This window comes from Megalops cyprinoides, chromosome 20 (assembly GCF_013368585.1).
Source record: "Megalops cyprinoides isolate fMegCyp1 chromosome 20, fMegCyp1.pri, whole genome shotgun sequence".
In the NCBI taxonomy this organism is placed as follows: Eukaryota; Metazoa; Chordata; class Actinopteri; order Elopiformes; family Megalopidae; genus Megalops; species Megalops cyprinoides.
In genome coordinates this window covers 7,861,882-7,884,363 of record NC_050602.1, presented here as the reverse complement: position 1 = coordinate 7,884,363, position 22,482 = coordinate 7,861,882, and the positions used below count along the sequence as shown (strand labels likewise).

Here is a 22,482-nt window from a genome sequence, read left to right as displayed (position 1 = left end):
TGTAAATGTTAATTCTTGATGCTGATGGGAATTGGCTTTCTGGGCCAATTCAGGATAAGCGCTGTATTGAGTGGGTAGGATGCTGGTGTTCATACCAAGATTCGAACCTGCGCCCCTCTGTGACCTCTGGCCGACATCTCCTACAATGAGTTCTTCCTTTCTTCACAGCACACAAAAGAAAGAACACTAAACCATCTTGAGCGCTATTTTCAAACCCAGCCGTGTGGGTTATGAACACGGTCTGATCCATCTATGGCCCTGAGTCAATGCGCTGCATCAGCAAACACAACATACAATGTTGTGTGCGCTTAAAGTGGGCTTCAGAGTCTTGTCTTCCTGTGTGTTATAGCGTCAGTTCCCTGGGTAAATGGCTGCCCTTCAGTTCACCCCACAGTTCATTACAAGGGGACGTCTTGACATTTATACAGAGCTACGTTTCCTTTACAGGACAGCAACCCCCCCCCCCCCCCCCCCCCCCCCCCCCCCCCCCCCCCCTTATCACCCTGGCTTTGGCAGCCTTGCGCTCCGCAAAGCATCTTAAATCATTCGCAAGAGGCTGCATCAATCACTCCTAATCTCAAGGAACGGTCCATCAAACAACTCTGGTCATAACAATAGGAAACAGTATTCACCCTTAAGGCTTATATCTCTTATCATGCCAGCGATTTCGATCAAAAAGGCACACGGCACTGATCTTGGTCCATTTTAATAAGGCCAACGACACTTGCCTCTTCACGCCTCTTAAAAATCCTATTATGCACCATTCATAATTCATATTCATTGTTGTTTTATGCAACTAGGGAATTAGTTAAGGTTAGGGAAGATTGTTTCCTGTCATTATTGTTAACTATGTTTGCTTTAAATTATTTAATCTGAGCCTTGATATTATGAATAAATTAGTATATTATATTTTGAACATACAGTAGATCCCCTTTGATATTCCTTTGGGTCTCTGTATGGGCTCAGCTGATACATCCATATCCAGCATAGCATATATTAGAATCTTATTACAGCTTTCACCTATAATGTGACCTTGTTTGTTATCACCTGAGCATCCTACTTAATCAAATCTACCTCTTAAAACCAGCGTTTTTTTTTTTTGCACTGCAAGAAATGCCACATTAAACCATGCTAAAGTTGCCCCTAGGATTAATACGAGGTAACTCACTGCCACTAAGGAACGCTCTGTTTAAGAGGTTGTTACTACAGCCTATATGGCTGCTGTAATGGTCCTAGGCCCGGCGGGGGATGTGACCATAGCACTCATCGTGTAACCCACCTTAAACTCCGCGCAGCGTTAAGATTAATTCTGCTATTCCTCACCCTCAGACTGGTGCAGGCGTTTGGGGGGAATTTCGCTGATGGCACTTGGCGCCATTCGGCATCATAGGCACGATACACTCGCAGATGAATGCGGCTTTCAGGGGGGAACATTAAACCAGCCAGACCTTCATTCGCCAATGCGGGGTATCGCCACGTTGCCTAAATTAAGAGCTATTCATCCACAGCCCCAGCAGGTGCACGGTTACAGCCACGAGGGTGGGGGGAGGTGTGGGCATTGCGGGGTGACTTGGAGATAAGCATTATTTCCGGCTAGTTTCTGGTGGTGCACACAGCAGCTGTGTATATCTCTCAATTACAGAAGCGGCGGGCATCGTTAAAACAAATAACACACCGCTAATGGAACTTGCACTGAGAATGGCAGCATCACTCTGTCGTGAATCAGTCTTTTATTGTGATGCAATTGGATTAACACCCCCTACAGACTTTTGCAAGCGGCGTTATTTACATTCCGCTGTCGAGTTATCATGAAATACTTAAGAGTCCGAATTTGACCAAACGCCGTTGAGCAATTCTTTTCTCTCCAAGTCTTTTAAAGGCTGCCCACGCTTTCTTGGCTTTGTCATGCATTTGAAATAGAGTACTCAAAATGCATCATCAAAAATAATACAGTAGGACCGTGTCCATTTAATTAAGGATTGGGTTATATATCATGTGGGCTTCTGTGCAGAATTAGCACATGTACTACATTACCCAGCCACATCGTAACCGATTGGTGCCTGGGTGTTCTCACACACAGTGGCTGTGTTTTACTTCTGTTAAAAGGTAATACGCTATACATTGAAATATGACATTAAAATTCTGACAATATGTTTTAGATAATATGTCAGAATATGTTGCATACACTACACTATGACATATAGACTATTAGCCTGTGTCATATTTGATGGCAATGATTTAAAGGCATTTCTTTGCTGTCCATTAGATAGAATTTAAAGAGGATTATTATCCTTGAAGCTATTTTCAAAGCCATTTCGTGACTTGCAAAAGTTAGCTGTTAGTCTAAGATTTTAGACTACACCACTCCTCCTCATCTCTCCCTACGAGATAACGATTGAGACATAAATATGACTTTTTGTTGATCTCTTGAACATGCGTTTGCTTTAGGGGGGGGGGGGGGGCGGGGGAATCTGATCCGTTTGTTTACTTGTTATTATCGTGTATCTGTCCCTTTTCGCCGCTCTTGGGGAGGATGCGTGTTTGGCTGTAAAGGTCGCCGCGTGTTGACTTTGAAGGCTTCGGGTAGGGGAGATTGTGTCCGCTCCTCTCCCCCAGAGAGCGACTGATGCGGGAGCAGCGAGAGACTCTTCAAAGGCAGCATTAGCTGACCTTTCCGCGCGTCATGCAGGGACGCGGTTAGGACGGCTCCAGACAGGCTTCGTTCGCTCCGCTGCTCTTTCTCCGGACCCCCAGAGCCTCCACCTCTCCGTCCGTCATTACGTCTCGTTGCTGGCCAGACCGGAGGCTCCCGCTCGATACGGCGCTGCCTTGCGTTGATAAAACCGCGCCTTTGTGGCTTGACCCGAGCATAAAATGCAAAGGACGCTCGGTGCATTTTAATATGCACTCTAAGCGGTGGAGTCCTCCCGGAAGGCGAAGGGGGGCGTGTAAAACCTGCAATGCTTGGACCAGAGTAGGAATAAGATTGGTAGAATTGCTCTTTGAAGTGGATTAAAAGCAATATAAAAGCCCTGTCGCACGAGTCGGAGCGATCAATCGCCCGATGGCGGCGTCATCAATCTAGGTCGTGCATTCCACTACTGCATGTGTGCCTGGCCGTCACTTCATCACGCTACAGATACTTTATTGCAGAAAATCTCCGTGGTATTATGAATGAATTACATGGCCTGTTCCCACATATGGTTTATTGCACAAATGGTGAACTGTAAAGGTCTGTCAAATCACCCATATCAGTAATGCCACCTCTTTATTAAAAGTTAGTGTGAAACTGTAACTCATGACTATCAGTACCTCTGTTTAAATAACTAATGCGATTCAGACTGCAGAGATAACTGCACTTTGACTGCTGCCTTTGATTCCCATGCCGCCTTGACATTTAATCATTAATATTTGCCATAATAAAAAGAATTGGAAGACGAGGAAGCGAGCGATCCTCAGGTAGTTCAGATGCGCGGATAGCCTACTGTTACTGGTTACTCTTTAAACAGAGGACAGGCGATATGAAAGATCTTGAAGGCTTTTCAGTTCTCTGATCTCTCTCCAGTGGGGTTGAGTGAGTCCTGCGGGGAGTGTGCGCACTTAAACCAGCCACGGAACAAACTGCATATCAATATCATATCATCTTATTTTATTAAATCATTTCATACCCCCGGGGTCCCCCAGATAAGCGAAACGTGTCGTGAGGAGTGCATATTACACGCACTGTTTGTTTAAGGTAATCAATCGCGCATCTTGTTTCGATGCGGAGTCTCTATAAAGCCAACCGGCAACTGAGGCCGGAGAACTGTTTCCAGAGGATGTGAATTATGTATCTATGATATTATTTATGGTGTCCAGGAGTGCTCGGTGTGGTCAGGTCCCATTCCCAACTTCCGCAATACTAACATAAATATATTACCTTGCTTTCCATTTAGTATTCGCACGCCATTAATTAACATACGGGTTGTAATTTAAAAAGATTTAAAAAACGTGGCAGGAATGCCGTACATCTGCTCTTTTGTTTTTGATAGCTTGGCTTAAGGTAGAAATGGTTACATTGCCTCCCCACAACCCAGCTGTCTACGGTCAAAGCTGTCTGGAACAGTTAAAGCCGTATTCACTGGCTTTGATAAAATTTAACTAAATTAACACTACACAGCCCGGTTGTGGGCGCAGGGGAGTTGGAAGTTCCGATGTTGGGTTTGTTTTCATTGTGGGAAACACCCATGTGGTTTTTAGTCGTTTTCTAAAGCTAGTGTCTGTTGTTTTACCATTTTCCCCCACTGTAGAGCCAGAACCAGGCTGGTTCACAGAATGCAGGCTGTCTACAGCGGTTGACGACAGCATTGTGAACACTTGCCTACTCACGAGCGAGCCGCTGAGGGAAGCGCACAGCGTACGACTACGCAGCTTGTGCTGGCACTGGAACTAAAATAACTGAGGCGATAAATATGGGTATGGGAGGAGGAAGGGAGTGCTCATCGTCGCTGCTCACCACATCAAACAATGGAGTGCTCCTCACAGCAAACAAGGAAAAGCAGTCTTAGTCCATAATGGACTATAGCGAGGCAGCCATGTTGACCTGGGCAGACATCAGTGCTAAGGCTAAAGTACATGCTCCTCGTTAGTATAGTGGTTAGTATCCCCGCCTGTCACGCGGGAGACCGGGGTTCGATTCCCCGACGGGGAGTAACAAACTTTTTTTTTTTTTTTCTTCTCCAGAACAACCAACAAAACTACAGCTACATACCTGAACTCATTAATACAAACCTCCCGAAGACTTCGCTCTGCTACCGAACGGCGCCTGGTCGTCCCGTCACATCGCGGTACAAAATCGCTATGCAGAACTTTCTCCGCCATTGTTCCCCGCTGGTGGAATGAACTTCCACACGTCATCCGTTCTGCCGAATGCCTCAACTATCCTCAAGAAATATCTGAAAACACAGCTCTTCCGAGCTCACCTGAACACCTGAAACACTACAACCTAAAGTAATTTTTATGGCTTAAACGTTGCTTTCCTTAAAAAAAAAAAAAAAATCAAATACACTTTCATGCAGGTGTATTTCTACTACCTAGTTTGTACCTTGTCTGGCTAACTTTTGAAACTGGCCCAGCCACAACCCATCTCGGCAGTGGAAAAGGGGCAGAGAATGGTTTCCTTCATGTTTCCCCACCCTTGCTCTGGACCACCCCTGAGCATACCGGTTGTGTATGCTTTTGGTTCCAACTAAGCTCTTGTTTAAATGGGTTTGATTGAGTAGACAATTGAGTACTGGTCTCCTTTGACATCTCTGAATCTCAAAGGACCTTAAAGCCATTGAAAATAGAGATAGGTTGCTGGAGGTGTATTTCTAAAACAAACTGAACTAAAGACAATTTTCTGTCCAGTTAAAAATAAGAACTGTAACAATTAATTCATGACAGAAGCACGACGCTCACTGTGAAGTTGTGTTACTAATTTGTTTATAAAATATGGCTAAAATTAATATGAGGACCAAGAGACTCTGCTGTTGAGTGCGTCGTTTTACACTGCAGGTCGTCATTGCAGCGTGGGACCTGCAGCCCTGCTGACACGGCAGTGGGAAACGCCCTGCCGACGCGCACGGAAACCGTCTCAAAAAAATCAATAAGGCAGTTATTGCCTTGTGGCTTGGCCGCGATTTAATAAATCCGCCGCGTCCGTGCTGATACACTCCGCCCCGACGAAAAGAGACACACGGGTCTAACCTGGTGCCGTACTGAAATGGGACTCCGCAGACAATTCCGCTGCGCACAAGGGAAATCGGGTCGCCACAGACGGCGATGTGTCATCCGCCACCCGTTGCCGCTCATCACCAAAGTCAAAGGCGCAAAAAAAAAAAAAAAATACAATAAGCGCCGGTTCAGAACATAAGTCACTTGAACTTGACACGGTAAAGAATGTGGAAAATAACATGATGTATGGTAATGCATAGTAAATGACCGGTTGACCGAAACGCGGCAGCCACATATTTCACGCTGACGTCTCCATATGCTTCTGCGCGGCGTTAGCCCTCGCTAGGTCATCCATCACGGCAGGTGGGCCCCGCCGCACGCTGACATCCCCGTCAGCCCCCGAGCGCAGCATCAAACGGAACAAAGAGGATCCTCTGTCATACTCCATTACGCCCTTATTTTCACAAATTTTCCAGTTTGAACAAATTTCCATTAACAAAAAAATATCTGACAACATCAAGTGTTAATCTAGCAAGCACCATTATCCAGGGAAATAAGCAAATATTATATTTTTAGACATTGCAATTCTTTATATATCCAACTGGACATTTACAGAGGCAATTTAGGGTAAGCACCTTGCTCAGGGGTACCAGAGCAGGAGCACCACTGGGAAGTGATCCTGTAGCCTTCTGGTTTCAAGTTTAGTACCCTAACCATTAAACCTTAGTGCTGTGCCATTAGCTAGTTTTTGAGTGCAAACTCCCATCAGGCAAAACTTTCACACTTACACATTAATGACTGTACGCCCTCTGCTTCCCCTTCACAGCTGGGGGAAATGGTTTCTACACACAACATTAACTTTAAGCATATAATGTTTTCTCTTTCTTGGTCCATTATTTCCAGGGATGTCACGTGACCAGAGCCTGACACACCCCCTCATACTGTCTACCAGTGTGATTTATTCTGACGGAAAGCTCCTCTTGATCCTCCACACACACACACACACACACACACACACACGCACGCACGCACGCACGCATATTCATCTGCATACATACAAAAGGATAAACATGCACAGATGTTTGTGACTGCAGACATATGCATAAACACATGCGCATATGGTCATGCATAGCCATCCACTCACACGTGCATGCTCACATAAACATGCACAGACACATGCAATGCGTGTACATACACACAAACAAATGCATGCACACACACGTGCTCACTCACTAAGAGTGCCTTGAGTCGATGCTTGGGTGTGGGAAGGCTGTCTGAGGTGTAGACAGGGTCCGAAAGCCCATCACTGCTGATCTAAGAAGCAAGCTGGGCTCATCCAGGATCCAGCAGCCTGCCCCCATGAATCCTCCTAAATTTTCTCCAGTCACATCAATTACAGGGACCATCTACCTCCTTCACACAGGCTGAGCGACAGCGATAATTATCCCCCCCATCCAGTCCTCATCCCTGATGAAGACAAGAGAAGGGAGACAAACAGATATGGTTGTCCACCATCCACAGCCATAGGTTTACCCATTCACCTCAGGGTCATGTTCCAGAGTCATATTCTGCATAGCACCTCACAGGGGTTTATGGGGGCTGAGTGCAACTGAGGATGAACAGCTTAAGGAATCACACTTTCCAAAGCATCTTATGAGTTCTTGTTTGTGCTCATTACTGTTTATTATTAGTAACGTTAGCAGTAGTAATTGTACTGTATTACCATATTAGTCCTATAGTCGTAGTAGTAATGTTTATGGTAGGCAAATATTAGATAAAGATGACATTTACAATTTACATTTTATCATATCATCCTAACCAGCAAGGTCTAAGTTTCATGAATGGTAGGCAAATGTGGCTTTTTTTAGTGCAGGGTAAATTGGGGGTGATATCAAGGTGATACATGTATTGGAAAGCATGCTGGTCTGCTTTTAATGTGGAGCCCACACTCATAGGTGATGGAAGGTCCACAGAAATGCCGTGGCAGTTTCTGACAGGGAAGGCATTCATTACCAGCCAGATCTCCAGTGCTTTTTTCTGTCAGTGTATTCATGTGAACCAGGTCTCTCTGCTCCACTGACTTTGAATGTACACTGTGAGAATGATAGGTGAAATAGTCCGACGTGGTTAACCAAATGGCACATTTTGATCTTTTTTCTTTAAAAATAAAAAGTGACCCCCTCCACCCCCCCCCTCCCCCCCACCCGGTGCGGTGGTATGGCTCTCCACAGACGGTCATCCTTTATTGCTGTTTTATTTTAATCGGCGAGGAAGCGTTCGTAGCGCCGAGGATGGAGAGCCCCTCGAGCGGCGGAGACACCTGGTACTACCGCTCACTCAAGTCCCATTCAGGATCCTCATCGGAAATCTAAATCCCGCTGCTGGAGGGACGCAATCAAGGAGCTCCTTCAGGAAGGAGCCGGGGAGGGGCGTGGGTGGGTCGGGGGACGGGGGGGGGGGCCACTTCCAAGCCCTGCATGGCCCCCTGTGGGACACCCCAGTAAAACCCCATTGATTAGAAGAGAGCATGTTGGCGCAGTTCTTTTTTTTTTGATGATGAATGTGCCTCTTCAATCAGTGTCCCATACCCGGCATTCAGCAGGGAAATGTGATTGGAGGGGGCTCCGCGGTTCCAGCGACTCTCTGATTGTAATTGCGGTGGAAGCGGGGCTGTCGTACGGAGATGCCTGGAACTGCAGCATGTGGGCAAAAGCACAATTAGCATGTTATTGCTTTTTTGCATTCAGGCCCAGGGACTGCAAAGCAAAGCCCTCTCTGGTTTCAGGAGAAATAAATACGGCAGATTATGGGCTGCTAATGACCCTGTCTGCATACGTTAACAGTCCCCCCGATCAGGAGTAGATTGTTTGCTCGCTGTGCAACATGTATTAGGTAAAATGGCTTATCTTTACTAATTGCCAAGGCAGTAAAAGGAGGCATAACCAAAGATATTGTATTTGCCAAACACATATTCAGCTCCCCCTGCCTAACACTGAAAGTTCTCTCCTGAGCTGGTATAGCCAGCAGAGAAGTCCAAGACAGCAGAGCAGAGCTGGCTGAACCAGAATCTCCAAAACAGAGAGGAACGGAGGCACAATGGACACAGGGCTGACAGTCTCCTGTTTAACAGCCTCTGTTGTAACCCAAGATCACTTCTTCAGTCACATATGACAGGAGCAGATGTATTTGAAATGAGGAACAAGAAGGCCTGTGAGTGCTGGTCCAGATATTTGGAAATTCTTAGCTGTCACTGTTCAACCCCTGATGCTGAGTGATTAGACCCATAGGATGTGGATGTGACCCTGTGTTACATGGGGGACAGATGAACATATGGCTGAAATAAGGTGCATGGCAAGGCAAGAACACCCAACACTCAGCACCCAACACTGCCTGTTTCGTGTATGCCAGGCATTCACTTCCAGCCCAGCTGCTCATGAGGGCCTGAACATTTCCCCACCAGCTCAGTAGGTGAAATATGCCAAGGATGATTAACTTTAAAAGCAAAATTTGAAATCCCTCTATGGTCTTTTCATAAAGCAGTAATTGGCTAATAATTGTGCTCCCGGTAGGTGTAACACAAACTGACACAACAGCCTCACACCCCTGGCCTTCTCTGCCAAGAGACACAGCCCTCACTGGTCTCCCTGTCAGTAATAACGCACAGCAAGCTGGGGAACAATCAGTTCATCTAATGAGACGACAGAAATTTCCAAAATCCTCAGGGAAAGACTGTGCTAGGGAACATCAGTGTTCCCCCCCCCCCCCCATATGGGAGGGAGTTTAGCTATGTCCACTTTTTAGGAAATGTTCCCCATAAACCGAGGCATTTGGCGTAGACAGGATTCCTTATTAGAGTGTATTAAACTCATAATCCACAGAGGTAGTGTGCAGAGGTGTAATTGTGGGTCAGATTTCACCCTTTTCTCTGATGAACCCCAACCTCCTCCGACAGTCACATTACCGTATAGATCGTAGTCTTTTTATAACATGAGTGACTTGCGGATTAAGGTGCAGGCCGTTGTGGGGGTGAGCTCTTCAGCTTTCACTGTGAGGTGCTGGGATTTGTAGGAGCAATGCGTGACTGCGAGGGTCAGTGACAGGGCCATTTCAGCATTAATTGCAAAGACAGCACAAGGTGCTTTCGGTCCAAAGGGCAGGGCTTAAGGACCTGTCTCCAGGTGTTGATAGCATTCTGCATGATTGCATTTTCCACCAAGCATTAACGTGTTAAACCAATCCCACAAGAAAAATTCGGAAATCTCTGTATCATTAAAATTCGCTTTGCTGTTGCATGGAAGTGGTCATTTGACCTTTAAAGGGTAATTGCCTTTTTTTAAAAGAAGGAAAACACTTTCTATTTGGGAGACAGAGAGCCACATTTAACTGGCATTGTAATTCACAATAAACAATAAAACATGAAAGCACTGAATCTGTAAAATTTTAAGGATGAAAAATTATATTTCATTGTGAAATTTTCAACTCCTTTAAGCATGCTGCTTATAGTCTTGATTTATATACTAGACATAGTGGTTATACACAATGGCCTCATCATTGTGTGTACAGCTCAGATTTTAACAAGAATGATATCTACTTCTACAGGAAGGAGAAACACTGAAAACCAAGCCAAAGCTTTAACAGGGATGCACTGGCTGGGATATTAAAGCATTAGCGCACACAATAGCCACCCAGCCATCAACACTGAATAGCTGTGTGTGTATATGGCTCAGCATCACAGTGACTGTTCCATCACAGTCTGAGCAAAAGCCTCTCTGGGTTTTGGGGGCATCTCTTTTTCCCCCATGTCTTGTAAAAAAAGATAGGGCCATTGAGGGGTGAGGCAACACTAACGATTTGGGAGCTCTGGCGGAGTCATCATAGCAGCGGGAGGAAGGGGGAGGAAGGGGGAGAACTGTGGCACACTAAAGGGCCATTTGAGAATTTGGGGTTGGGGGGTGTGCAGTTTTCAGGTGGGAGCCTCAACACGGGCCCTTCTGGCAGGAGTAATTACAACGTAAGTGTTGCTCTGTAAGCACGCCCAAAGCAAACATCATCATCGCTCCGGCGACGGTAATTTTATATCATTACTGCATGCGACTGGGAAGGGACATTAGAGATGGCACATTAAACTGCCACCTGCTGCTTCCAAATGGTTTTGTAAAACAAGATATGATTCCTTTTGTTATGATTTATATCACTTTGAAAGAATCATAAAAAGGAGATAAAAAAAAAAATTAGAAGGGCAACATCGTTCAGTCATAATCTGTTTCCATTCTCAGATCCGCTGGATGCTTGTGTCTCTGTCCCTGCTTAACATCATTTATGTCCTTCTTACAGTGAGATGTCCACGTACTCTAAATGTGGTCTGCTGCCAGAACTGTGAAATATTAATACAAACTCCCTTGATTTATTCTCAATACTTTTCTTATATATCTCAGAATACTATGCGACTTTTTTTGTTTCTTTTTTTTTTTACTTTTGTCTAGATCCAGATTGACTTTGTTCAGCTTGTGAAAAAGTGTCTCTCATCGTACACATTCTGTTTTGGTCCCCACATAAAATATTCCTCTACTGATATTGCCCATATGCTGAACTTTATATTTAGCAAGATTAAATTGCAAATGCCCAGTACCTGCTCAATTCTGAGGCCAACATACACAGAACTACTGCTTAATTTCTTCTCATACATTAAATGTAGAAGGGTCTGTATCAATTATGCATGCAAAATATATATACATGAATTGAGGTAATACTTTTATAACTCCCAGGTGTTCCTACATTTTGGCCTGTGTCAACCAAATCCCTTTTAGAATATGGTGTAACTTCTGATCTGATGTGTTGTAAACTGGGACATGTGAAATAACACAACACTACTCTGAGGCTGAGAGACAGGTCCTAATGTAGGAGTTAAAAAATAAAGCGTCATTTGTTTGTCATTTGACTGAAGCAACAAATGGGCAATGCTTCATGAGGATTCGCAGTCTTGTTGAAATTAATATTATTATTGTAGTGAACGCTGTTTATTGGCCACGTCGACCACCCCCTCCCCCGAACTGAGATTGTTGCAAGCCGCAGGTTGGTGGCGCACCTGCGGCTTATTGAAATCGGACTGTTGTTTAATTGCTGGCGGGGTGAGAAGGACGGTATAAAAAGGGGAGATTGGGAAACGCGGGAAGTCCTTGGAACTGCAGATTAATCGCTGTCAGACCTTGGTCTGCTCTGGGGAAAATTGAGAGACACTGACAGATTGAGCCAGTGTTCCCTTTTTGAGCTGATATTAGTGAGTAAGGGTGTAGTATGCCATTTTGGCCTGGACAATCACCAGCCACACTGGGTAGACTAGGTTGAGTTAGCCCCTGGCCGGGGTTAATGGCCAGTCCTTTCCCCTAGAATAAAGCGGTCATAGAGAGGAATAGATTAGGCTGAGTCTAGCATGGGTGTGGGCGTCTTGCATGTGGGTTGGTGATACTGCGGCTATTAGGTTCGTGCTGAATCTGTATATATTTTTTTTAGGTTTTGTGAATAAACTTAAGTAAATCTTGTGTGTGTGCGTGTTAACTCTCCTCCGACAAATAAGTATTACATTATGAATATCTCTGTAAACTGTCCAACTTGCCTTAACACAAAAGTGCTGTTCTTCATCTTTTTACGGTTACAGAAGATTCGTATCATACGTTTCACGTTGAAAGAATGAGAGAAAGCTCCAATATATCATTTGGTAAAGTGAAATTGTACTTGTAAGATTACACAGGTGCCTTATAAATCCATGTCATCTTTGGATGGCAGCCTCATTCGCAGGTTGTACTGCTGGTTCCTCTCGCCATGAATCATCTTCCTTCATTCTTTCTGACAACACAGGGGTCCCGTGTTTCGCTCTCATTTTCTCTATGTTTCCGTCAGCATCTCAAAACGTAAAGTGTGATATCCTTGACCCGTCTGCAAGGTCACTGTTGAAAGGTACTGGTAGCCAAAATGACGAGGATGCTAACATCTGTACCAGTGGCATTTTTGGCATTGAAATTCTGGTGGGGCACCAATTAGCTTAACAGCCTATCAGTGATGACTGTGAGCCTCAACCTTGCTAGTTTGACACAGTGATGAGACCTTTATAACACACTATCACGCCTAGCTGCTCACCTGCAAAATACAAGAAAGTAGCCTGCCAGGGGAGCGCAGATGGGCCTATCATTTAAAATAAATTATGTTCAAACGTAAGTTTGTGAGGAACATTCATTAACGTGCTACCCAATGTCCGACTTCCCTTTGTGAGGACTATTTAAATTCCACATACTCCTTGTACTACATCACTTGCTCCAGCCTCTGTGCAGCTGAGATTCCACTTGGAATCCCAGCTCAGCTTTTTCAGGACCTTGGCAACATACTGTACATCGCCAAACAATCTCTTTTGCAATGCAATCGTTGACCTTACGCGTAGGCTAAATTAAACTCCCGAAATGTCTTTAAAATGCAATGGACATACTATGGACAACTTGTGCATTATAATGTCTCTGAAGTCTAGAATCCCCTTCACACATTGTGTCAAAAATGCATTTAAAAATGCCTGGGTTCAGAGAACTAGAAGATTCATTGTGGCCTCTCAGAGCTATCTCACATAGGCACGTGATAATCCTCTCCAGAACATACCTGTTCTCCTTAGTTTGATGATTGTGGTGTTCGATGGCCCGGCTATAGGCTGTATCAATCTGAGCAGCAATGTTTGCCCTCCCAAGCAAGCCCAACTCGATTGCGTTATTAATATGAGTTCCGCAGCTTCCATGTTTTGCCAGCCATTCTGATAGATGTTTTAAATCCTTAAAGCCAGTCGTGGTCCATGTCGTCTCACCCCCAAAAGAAGGCAAGGAAAACAGAAGAGATTGAAACTGCGGTTTTTATCCTTTCCTCCTTGGGTGATGTTAATATTTTCTGGCTGGCTAGCTTCTCTTCAAAAGGTAGAGAACTGCATTTGGTGGCCAAGAGGTTTTCAACCTTGTTCATGGTGATAAGCTATTTCAAAAGTTACAGCTATGGACTGCTACAGCTAGGCTACTATGAAATTCTGGTGGGGCACCAGAATTATTTGCAGAGATTGCATATTGTTTCTTTTTAAGGACTTTTCCATGACCATTATACTGTTTATATGTTGTTGAAAGCACAGCGCTCTTAAGTTCGCATGCCTACCAGAACCCAAAAGGATTTCCAAACGTAGCGATTCTCCCCTTGCAGCACCATCATTTAGCCACAAGCTAACGCTTCTAAGCACGGTCTGACATGGCCATAGGGGTAAGAGCAGTTTTTTTAATCATCCTATGCACAGGGTATAATGAAATCTGTGCGCGTGTGCGGTTCATAAACGAAGCCCTGGGATTATGAATATAATCATAATATATGAATATATTTAACTGTGTGACCAGCTTTCAAACTCTTTGCTTCTCCCTTAAATTGTGCATTATTGGCAAACTGAACTCCCATGTTATTTATGTCCTTAAAAAGATCATTAGGCCAGAAGCCCTTGTAAATAATAACAAAAAACAGACACTGATACCCGAGGGGTATCTTTTTTGCATCTATTTAGATTCATGTTCAATTCCAGCTGATTTCATTTTGAGGGCGGTACTTTGATGAAAGTTTGAGTTGAGCTGAATATGGGTTTGAAATGTCATAGGCCTGCTTTGCAGTGACACATTTCATAGACTCCCTCTGTAAGCCCGGGAGATTAGTAGCTTGATCTCCCTCTGTAAAAAACCTGTTTACTCTATCTACAGTTAAGTCCTGTCCCTCATGACAGATTCCAACATTTTACATGATTTAAACCAGCTGGTCTGCATTTTCTTTGATAAGTGGCATATTAGAAATACATTGCTTTGTTTCAAGGAATTTCTTTAGTTTCTAAGGATTGCATAAAGATCAATGTGAATGGATCATAATTTATTTAATCTAGTGTTTTAGTACTCTTGTGTATATACCATCAGGATCTGTTAATTTATTAATTTCATTACTGTCATTTTGCCATGCTGTATAATCCCTTGTTATAATATTGCCTGATACTTCCTTAGCAGCAGATGTAACTGAGTGCATATTTACATATTTGTAAGCTCCCCCTGGTGAAGATTTCAGTGTAGTGACTATTGAGTGTATGTGGAGTATCTTAATATTATAAAGAAAAATCATGAACCTATTTCTTTGAACCTAACATCTCGTCTAGTTTTCCTTCTTCCACTCTGACATTGAAAAAGGCATGTGGGACTACTTTTAGTATCTTGAGTGACTTGCTTGGAAAAGACTTTTGGTCAGCCATCCCTCTTTTTCAACGCTGGCACACATTTTACAACGTGCTAACGCATTACCCTCTAAGCTGTCTTTTTATTCCCGGGTGTTTTGTCAGCTCACTCCTTCTGTAAGGATTTAATAATTTAGCCTTTCTCTGTCAGCCAGAGAGCATCTGGAGTTTTTAAATTTTTTTTTTTATTTACGTTTCTCTCAGTCGCAGTGCAACAGAGCTCACGTCACTGAACACAGAAGAGGCTAATTTCCTTACCAGACGTGTTGAGAGAGACTGGACTTGAGGTGTGTCATTCCCTCGCATAGGGAATGCGACTTCTGACAGTCCACTTGTGCTAAATTAATTTCGGTTCCTTTTAGCGAGCATTCGGTTTAAACAGCTCCTGACTCTGTGACTAATACGTTTTTCTTTTTTTTTTTTCCTTTTTGTTTTTCCTCTGCCAGGTGGATGTGAAAATCGTAGGCCGTTTAAACCCTATCAAGGCCTGCCTTTCTGGAGTATTAATCGGTCTGTCATTTCCGTCACAAAAAGAGCCAGTGTTTGCATATTGAAATGTGTACATGGTTCTGTTGGCAATTCCATTTTTCTGGGTGGAATCAGAGCGTCACGACAAAGCTGGACTGCGGAACTTTGCGGCTGATGCAGCAAATGGTTTGGAAGCTATGAGACAAAACAAAACACAGAAGAAAATCCTCTGATGTTGCGCTCTCTTCTCGAAAAGAAAAGCTTGATAGACATATCAGTTATCTTTGATTTGATGATGAATTTGGTAGGGAATGTGTAGATGACAACCACCCCTTCCGTCACCACCTCCACTGTGTTCTGTGGACCAGGGTGTGGATCTGGGCAGAAGCCACTCAACAGGTGAACTAATTCCGAATACTAAACACACAGCAAAAGGCCCTCTAATCCAATCTAGGTTCAGGTCTGAGTAAGATTCAGGCCCAGCTTGTCCGGTCTGGGCAGTGTGCCCCGCTACACTTCCTCAGACTAATCTAATAGTTCAGATCAGCATCAGTCTCTCTATTAGCTGATCCCCTGCGTTTCTTTATTAAATGCCAATTGACTTTGTTCATTAAATAAGATCGATTTCTTTCTCTCTCTTTTTTTTTTTTTACCCTGGCTTTATTTTGTTTTGTTTGTTGGGTGGATGGATATTAATCTAGTTTTTTGTGCTTTTCTGCCAACACAAAGCAGGCCCTCCAAGAGAAATAAATTACGGAAAATAATGAACCCATTGAATTAGATTATTAGCTTGATTAACCAGACCCATGTGTTGCAGAGAACAGAGAAACAAAAACATGGCGAGGCTTATGAATCATAATTTAAAAATACCGATTATTTTCAATCACAGAAAAATCAATGCTGCATTTGTTTTTTTTTTGTTTTTTTTTGCTTTTTTCATCTCGCTTTATTGTTATTTGAAGTGGACTGCTTTCGTTTGGTAAAGAATGAAGGGTGCTTTGATGATAAATGTGGACTACTGTATGCAGCGCAGAGTCTGTTTGAAAGGAAAATCAGAAGACAGATCATTTTTTATCTGCTGTTGATATTGTATTGTTTTGTCAACCAAATATTCTCTTTAACACAGTTAGCTTCGTAGCAGTTGAACAGGGTGGAATGACAACTTCATTTGTAGGTATAAGTATGAACACTTATCAGTAGATATATGGATTTACATCTGACCTAATGATAATAGAAAAAAAGCATTTAAGTTTCTTGTCGAGGTAACTAACACCTAAGGTAAGGACAACAGCTGTTTTTGGTTCCTTTTTTGGTGGTCTTAGGATTTCACTTCCTCTTTTTTTGTGGAAATGCAATAACCATAATTACTAAAAAAAGCGCAGAACCTCACAAACACAGACTAGTGTTAATCTGGATATTGATTTTTGGATGTTTACTATGATATGCTGGACTCTCATCAATAAAAAAGCTGATATGGCACAGCTAGTGTAAACACCAGGGAGAAACCCCACCGTACATACTAATGCTGCTCCCCAATGGCAAAAAGCAAGTCCACACAAACACAACACATAGAGGAAGGGGAAAGTTAGGATCTGGCATTCTCTTCAGGGTCATGTACCATGTAATTATATTTCTAAACTTCGGGGTATTTTGTGCAGAAGGAAAATATCAATGGGAATTCATTTTCTGTGGATATGTCTGGCAGGTTTGTGAGATGCCTCACATTTTATTTCCCTGTGAGAATCTTGTTGTGTTGTGCCAGAGAATGCCTATGGGGGTGCTTGTGCATGGGGCGGCTGTGCTCAGAGGAGCCTGTGGCGGTCGCCTTGGCCGCTCCGCCTGTGTTTCCTTCCACTAAAACATCACTTTTCCTTTCTTTGCTTCACAGACAGCCCATGAAAGGGGCCCTAAATAAATTACTTTTCACTCATCCTTTTAACAATTTGGTGTTTGCAAGGGTAGAACGGCTGTACCCCGCCTGGGGATTCAAACCGGCAACCTCCTTCTGTTGCTTCTGCACAACATTTGGCTGTTTACCGGAGCTTCCCTGCAGGCGAGTTGCACTCCGCTTGCTCTGTGCCGCTTCTCGGCCCTGTGCAATCACAAAGACTATAGCTTTGAGAGTGCTGGAGGACAGTGTTGGACCTCATAGGACAGTGGAGAGGGCATGGAGCCTATGCTTGGAGTACGGGTTGCTGCACAAGTTTCAGCCTGACTTCAGGCCTGAGTCTGCTGCAGAGCCAATACCCCAGCGTGGCTTTTTGTGCCGAGCCAGAGAGGCAATGGGTCTTGGTAATACTCAGCAGCAGTTTAAGATTTAACCCGCTAAATATAATAATAATAATAATAATAATAATAATAATAATCATCATCATCATCATCATCATACCACCAGCTATTATTATTCTGAAAATATTAAGCTTATATGGTGTATGCACTTTTATTTTCTGAGTGGAGTAACTGAGCATTCCTCTTTGAGCCTGGCAAAGGCTGCTTTACATTTAAAGGTTCAGTCAGTTTAAGGTAATGCAGTCATTCCAACTGCAAAGGGTCAGTTTAATGTAATGCATTCACTCCAACAGCAGAGGACAGTCAGTGCTCTGTCAGAGGGAATCTGCATGAGCACTCCAGAAAGAGAGGGAAGGGGGGTGAAGAGAGGGGGGAGAGAGAGGGAGAGAGAGAAGGAAGGTAGAGAGAGATGGAGAAGAAGGGTTGGTGAGAGATAGGGAGTGAGGTGAGAAAAAGAGTGTGTGTGCGGAGGGTGCGGAGGTTAATCATACATGAAACCAGGTTGTGGGGTTTCTATGAAAGGCAACTTCAGGCAAAGACCACAGCCTGGTAGCCATTCTCAGGAAGCGTTAACATAATGGAATCTGGCAGAGTTGAAAATAGAGAATATTGTCTTTTTCTTTTTTTTTTAACTTTCAGGGTGGATGATGAGGATAATATTCGGGTGTCATCCTCTGTCTCTCACAGCTCAGCCACAGTGATTAATCACAGGTGTGTGTCAGCCACTGTGGTGGATTTAATATAGATCTGTGTCTTTCCATTATGAGTAAATTCCATTATCTTTATTTAACCCAAGTGTTGGGGATGACGGACACTGACGGGATTGTTTTAACTACAGAAGAACTGGAGAGGTGAACTTCTCACCTGTGTTCTGTCTTCTTTCAGACAGGGCTCATAAACAGCATAAACAGTTTCTGTATGTGTGTGTGTGTGTGTGTGTGTGTGTTTGAGCATATTTGTGTTTTCGGTTGCTTGCAGCAGCACCAAAGTTGTGATTTGAACATGCAACCTGCTGATTAAAGTCCAGCTCCTTGTCCCTACACCGTGTTGGTATCCATGTAGGAGAGGTGGGCGGATGCAACGTGATGTTAGGAGTGCTCTCTCCACTCTACAAAGCACTCGCAAGCATTCCTACAGTCAGCGGAGGCTAGCTATGAAATGTTAATTGTGCCGCGCCATCAGGGGCTGCATATAGCATATTAATTTGACTATTTAATTAATGGTCTATTGAACAGAGCCATTAGTGCGTGTTGTACCGCTGGCCTGCTAATGACTTGCTCCGTCTTCAGTCAGCAAGACACTGCGGCTTCCCTTCCCTCGCCTTGGCGTGGGGTTAATTGCCGCGCCTGATCTTTGGTTGTCCTTTCGTCGATGGAAATTGAATCCCTCCTCCACCCTCCTCTGCTTCCTTCCTCCCTCAGCGTCATCTTCAGTTGCTAATCGGAGAGGTCAAAGAACGTTCCGGTACAAACACGCGACACCCTCACGCTGGGTTTTTCCTTTTCACCTGGATCGCACGCCGCATATCACATTGCGTGTTCAATAGACGTGACGGCCTGTGCGTTGCGAGTCTTGTCTTTGTGGTGATTTGCGGTTAAGTGAAGTCGAAATGAAAAGATTCCTGCTTGCATCAAAGCAGAGGTGGATCGTGAGGTCAGAACAAGCCTTGATGCAAGCCTGAGCTGGCTCCCTCTTCAAGCACAATGCTCTGAGATTCTCAGGAGCTGCATTAAAGCCATTAGAGCTTCCTTCAGAGACCTTGATGTGACATTGTTCCCATGCATATTCGCCCTGTGTGTCTGTGGGCATTTAAGCGAAAGCAGGGTTTTTTCATGCGTAAATTGGTTGAGCCTTTGCCAATGGCGTACTAATTCAGCTGAATGGAAATGTCAGCCTCCCTCTTATCAGCTGACCCCCTTATTGCCAGCGAGGCTGTCTTTACATCTGTATGGACACTGGGGAATGATATTATAAATATGATATATAGCACTTGAGATGATGGAGTATGGCGTTCCTCCTCTCGCAGAGATGCAGGTGCACCTATGGGCATGCACACGGCTGGATGGATCTGGAAGGGTGCACCGTAGCAGTCACTGGCTCGAGAGTGGAGAAACACAGTAGAACATGGTAACACTTGTGCTGCATGTGTGGTCTGTGCAGAACCGGGCAGCAGGGAGCTCATTTTCAATGCTCGGGGTTGAATGTTGTCGGGGCAGCCAAGATCTGCCACCCTTTTGGCTTACGCTGCCCCCTTGTGGTGCGTTGTGGTTCAGCGCAGACCATTGTTTTCGCTAAAATGTCGCTCCCGACAGGAGCAGTGAATGTGGCTGTGCTGTGTTTGCCTCAAGCGCGCAATCATCTCCCTGTGTCTACCCGACAAGTGTTGCGTGCGCTTCAGCCTTATTTGGTTTCATTGTGGCCGGTTCTCATTGGGAACCATCTCGAGCGAGATCTGTTAACTGGTGAATGATCAGCATGCTCAAATCTCAGCCATGCACTCTCACTCACAAACTAAATTGGCGGATGGATTCTCTGCCTTGTTATACCAATTTGATGCATGGTCAAGGCTGGCATGGCCACGTACATTGCAGCTGAAATAAGGCAGGTTTCCAGGATTCATTATGTGCTGGTGATTAAATGCTTTTTTGGTTAGAACTAGAGGCAGCATTTGTATGCTTAACGGTTCAGTGGAACGGTTCAAACATGGACAAAGTTCCTTTACAGGAGAATAAACCTAGAGACTTTTCAACTCTGGGCCCAGAGAGCTGCATTTGAGCAGTTTTTGGTTCTCTTGAGAGCACTATGACACTCAGAGGAGGGGATGCAGTCTGTACAGGTTCTATTGAGACTTTGATGATTTAAGTTGAACACTTGGCTGAAAACAAAGGCAGCAGTCACTGTATCCCTCCAGAACCAGGGTGAAGCAGCAAACCAAATGGCCTGCTGCACTTGAGTGTGTCTTTTCATTGGCCCAGACAGCCTGCTGTATGACTGGAGTGTGTCTTTTCTTTGACTGTGGGTTGATTTTATCTAGAAGGAATGACACAAGCATCCATTAAAATAACACAAAGTGAAATAATAGAACCCTTGAGCTAATGCTGTATTATAGAGAGGTCTGAGGGCAGCGTGCTCGCTAGTGAAATTATTTGCTTGATAGCATTCTTTCCACCTGCTCATAATAGTAGATACAACTCAGCCAACAGACTAAGACAAGTTGGACACTTGCGTGCGCATTAACACATTCCTCCGCGTGTGACAACGCGTTTGCTGTCGGAAAACAGGCACGCATTTCTACACACTCACCGACAATGGCTGGCTCCTCTCGTCTGGACCCGGCGCGGTTCCACGCGGGCCCACACGGCATCATAATCATGGTGATGTGAAATGATGTGAGCGCGTCACGGGACGGATGACAGATGACAGGACAGAAATCGGGAGAGCGCCCCGGTCAGAGCTCGCGACCTTCGCCTGACCCGTGAGGCCACGGGAGTCCGTCACCCTCCCTCCGGCCGCCGGCGAGTGGAGAAACCACAGGTCAACCCAAACACACGGAGCTGCAGAGCCTGTGTCTAGTTCAGACCCGGGAAAACACTGCAGCTGTCTCAGAGTGAAGTGACCCTGCCCTCTCCATGTTCACTTATGGAAATGCGAGCTTGTCTTTTCTCTGAGTAAATGACAGAGGGTGGGGGGGGGACAAAGAGAGGGAGGGAGGGAGGGAGAGGCCTTCTGTGAGACTTACTGACAGCATCGTGAGGAATACTGATCGAGGGAGAATGGCCAAGCTTTTGCTCTGGATTACAGCGGCACGACATGGCTGATGCTGAAGCACTGCCTTCACGCGAGTGCTCTGCTCATTGGTTTCCAGGAGGCACACCTGCACGGTGAACGGAACGGGATCGCGTTTAATCCTGTCGCCGGTCATGTTTCTTACTCAACTGGATGTGAAACGTCTCGCTGTGTGAGTGTTGTTAATGTGCTGCTCTGTGTCAACTCAAGCAAAACAGAATTACACAGGGATAATTAAAATAGCCCATGAGCCCCTTTAGGGAAAAAGGAGAAAAAGATACCTGGCAGCCTACAGTGGTGTGCACTACCATGCTACACCAGAGAGTGAGAGACTCCAGCCTCAGAAGGAAAGAGCTCATTGTAACCACCTTGACCTTATTGTAACCACAGTTCTGCTCACAGACTTCAATTGTCACTTTGGCCGCAGCTAGCTATTGTGGCAATTGATACATCTAAAGAAACCGGTGATGGGTGATTGAGAACTGCTCTTGCTAGGGAAGATAATCTAATTACCAGACCTCCTGTATTTCACCACTGGTATGGTAATTATTGTCTATCCTGATCAAAGCTCTGTATCAGTATAAAGAACAAACATAACGGAACAATCCCCGCAAGCCCCGCCCCTCTATCCTCCGAGCGCTCGTCCCTGCGCGGTCTATCCCGAGCGAGCGTCCAAACAGGGACCTGCTGGCTGCCTTGCGCTTATCGCCAAGACTCCGATGCTTTATTCATGAGACCCTTCCCTGCTGGAGGAGACAGTCCCGTGGCTGCGGCGTGTCCCAGTTAAGACGCGATCAATAATGCAGGCGCGCCCGAGAACCCCCGCGCCAGGTGCCCGGGCCTGTTTGCGCCTGTCCGTCACCACAGCCGGCACAGGGGTGGCTCGGAGCAGGGGAGTCACAGGGAGCCATGCGGAGTAAGTACAGCTTGGGGAACTAGTCTTGTGGCCAGATGGTCACAGGTTCTAATCC

General features: G+C 44.9%; 1 non-coding gene across 1 annotated transcript; it reads left to right on the top strand.

The window, feature by feature from the left end:
- The first annotated feature begins 4,618 nt into the window (after nucleotides 1-4,618).
- On the top strand, nucleotides 4,619-4,690 carry trnad-guc. Its single transcript has one exon. It is a non-coding gene; the product is annotated as a tRNA-Asp (tRNA).
- The last annotated feature ends 17,792 nt before the right edge of the window (nucleotides 4,691-22,482 follow it).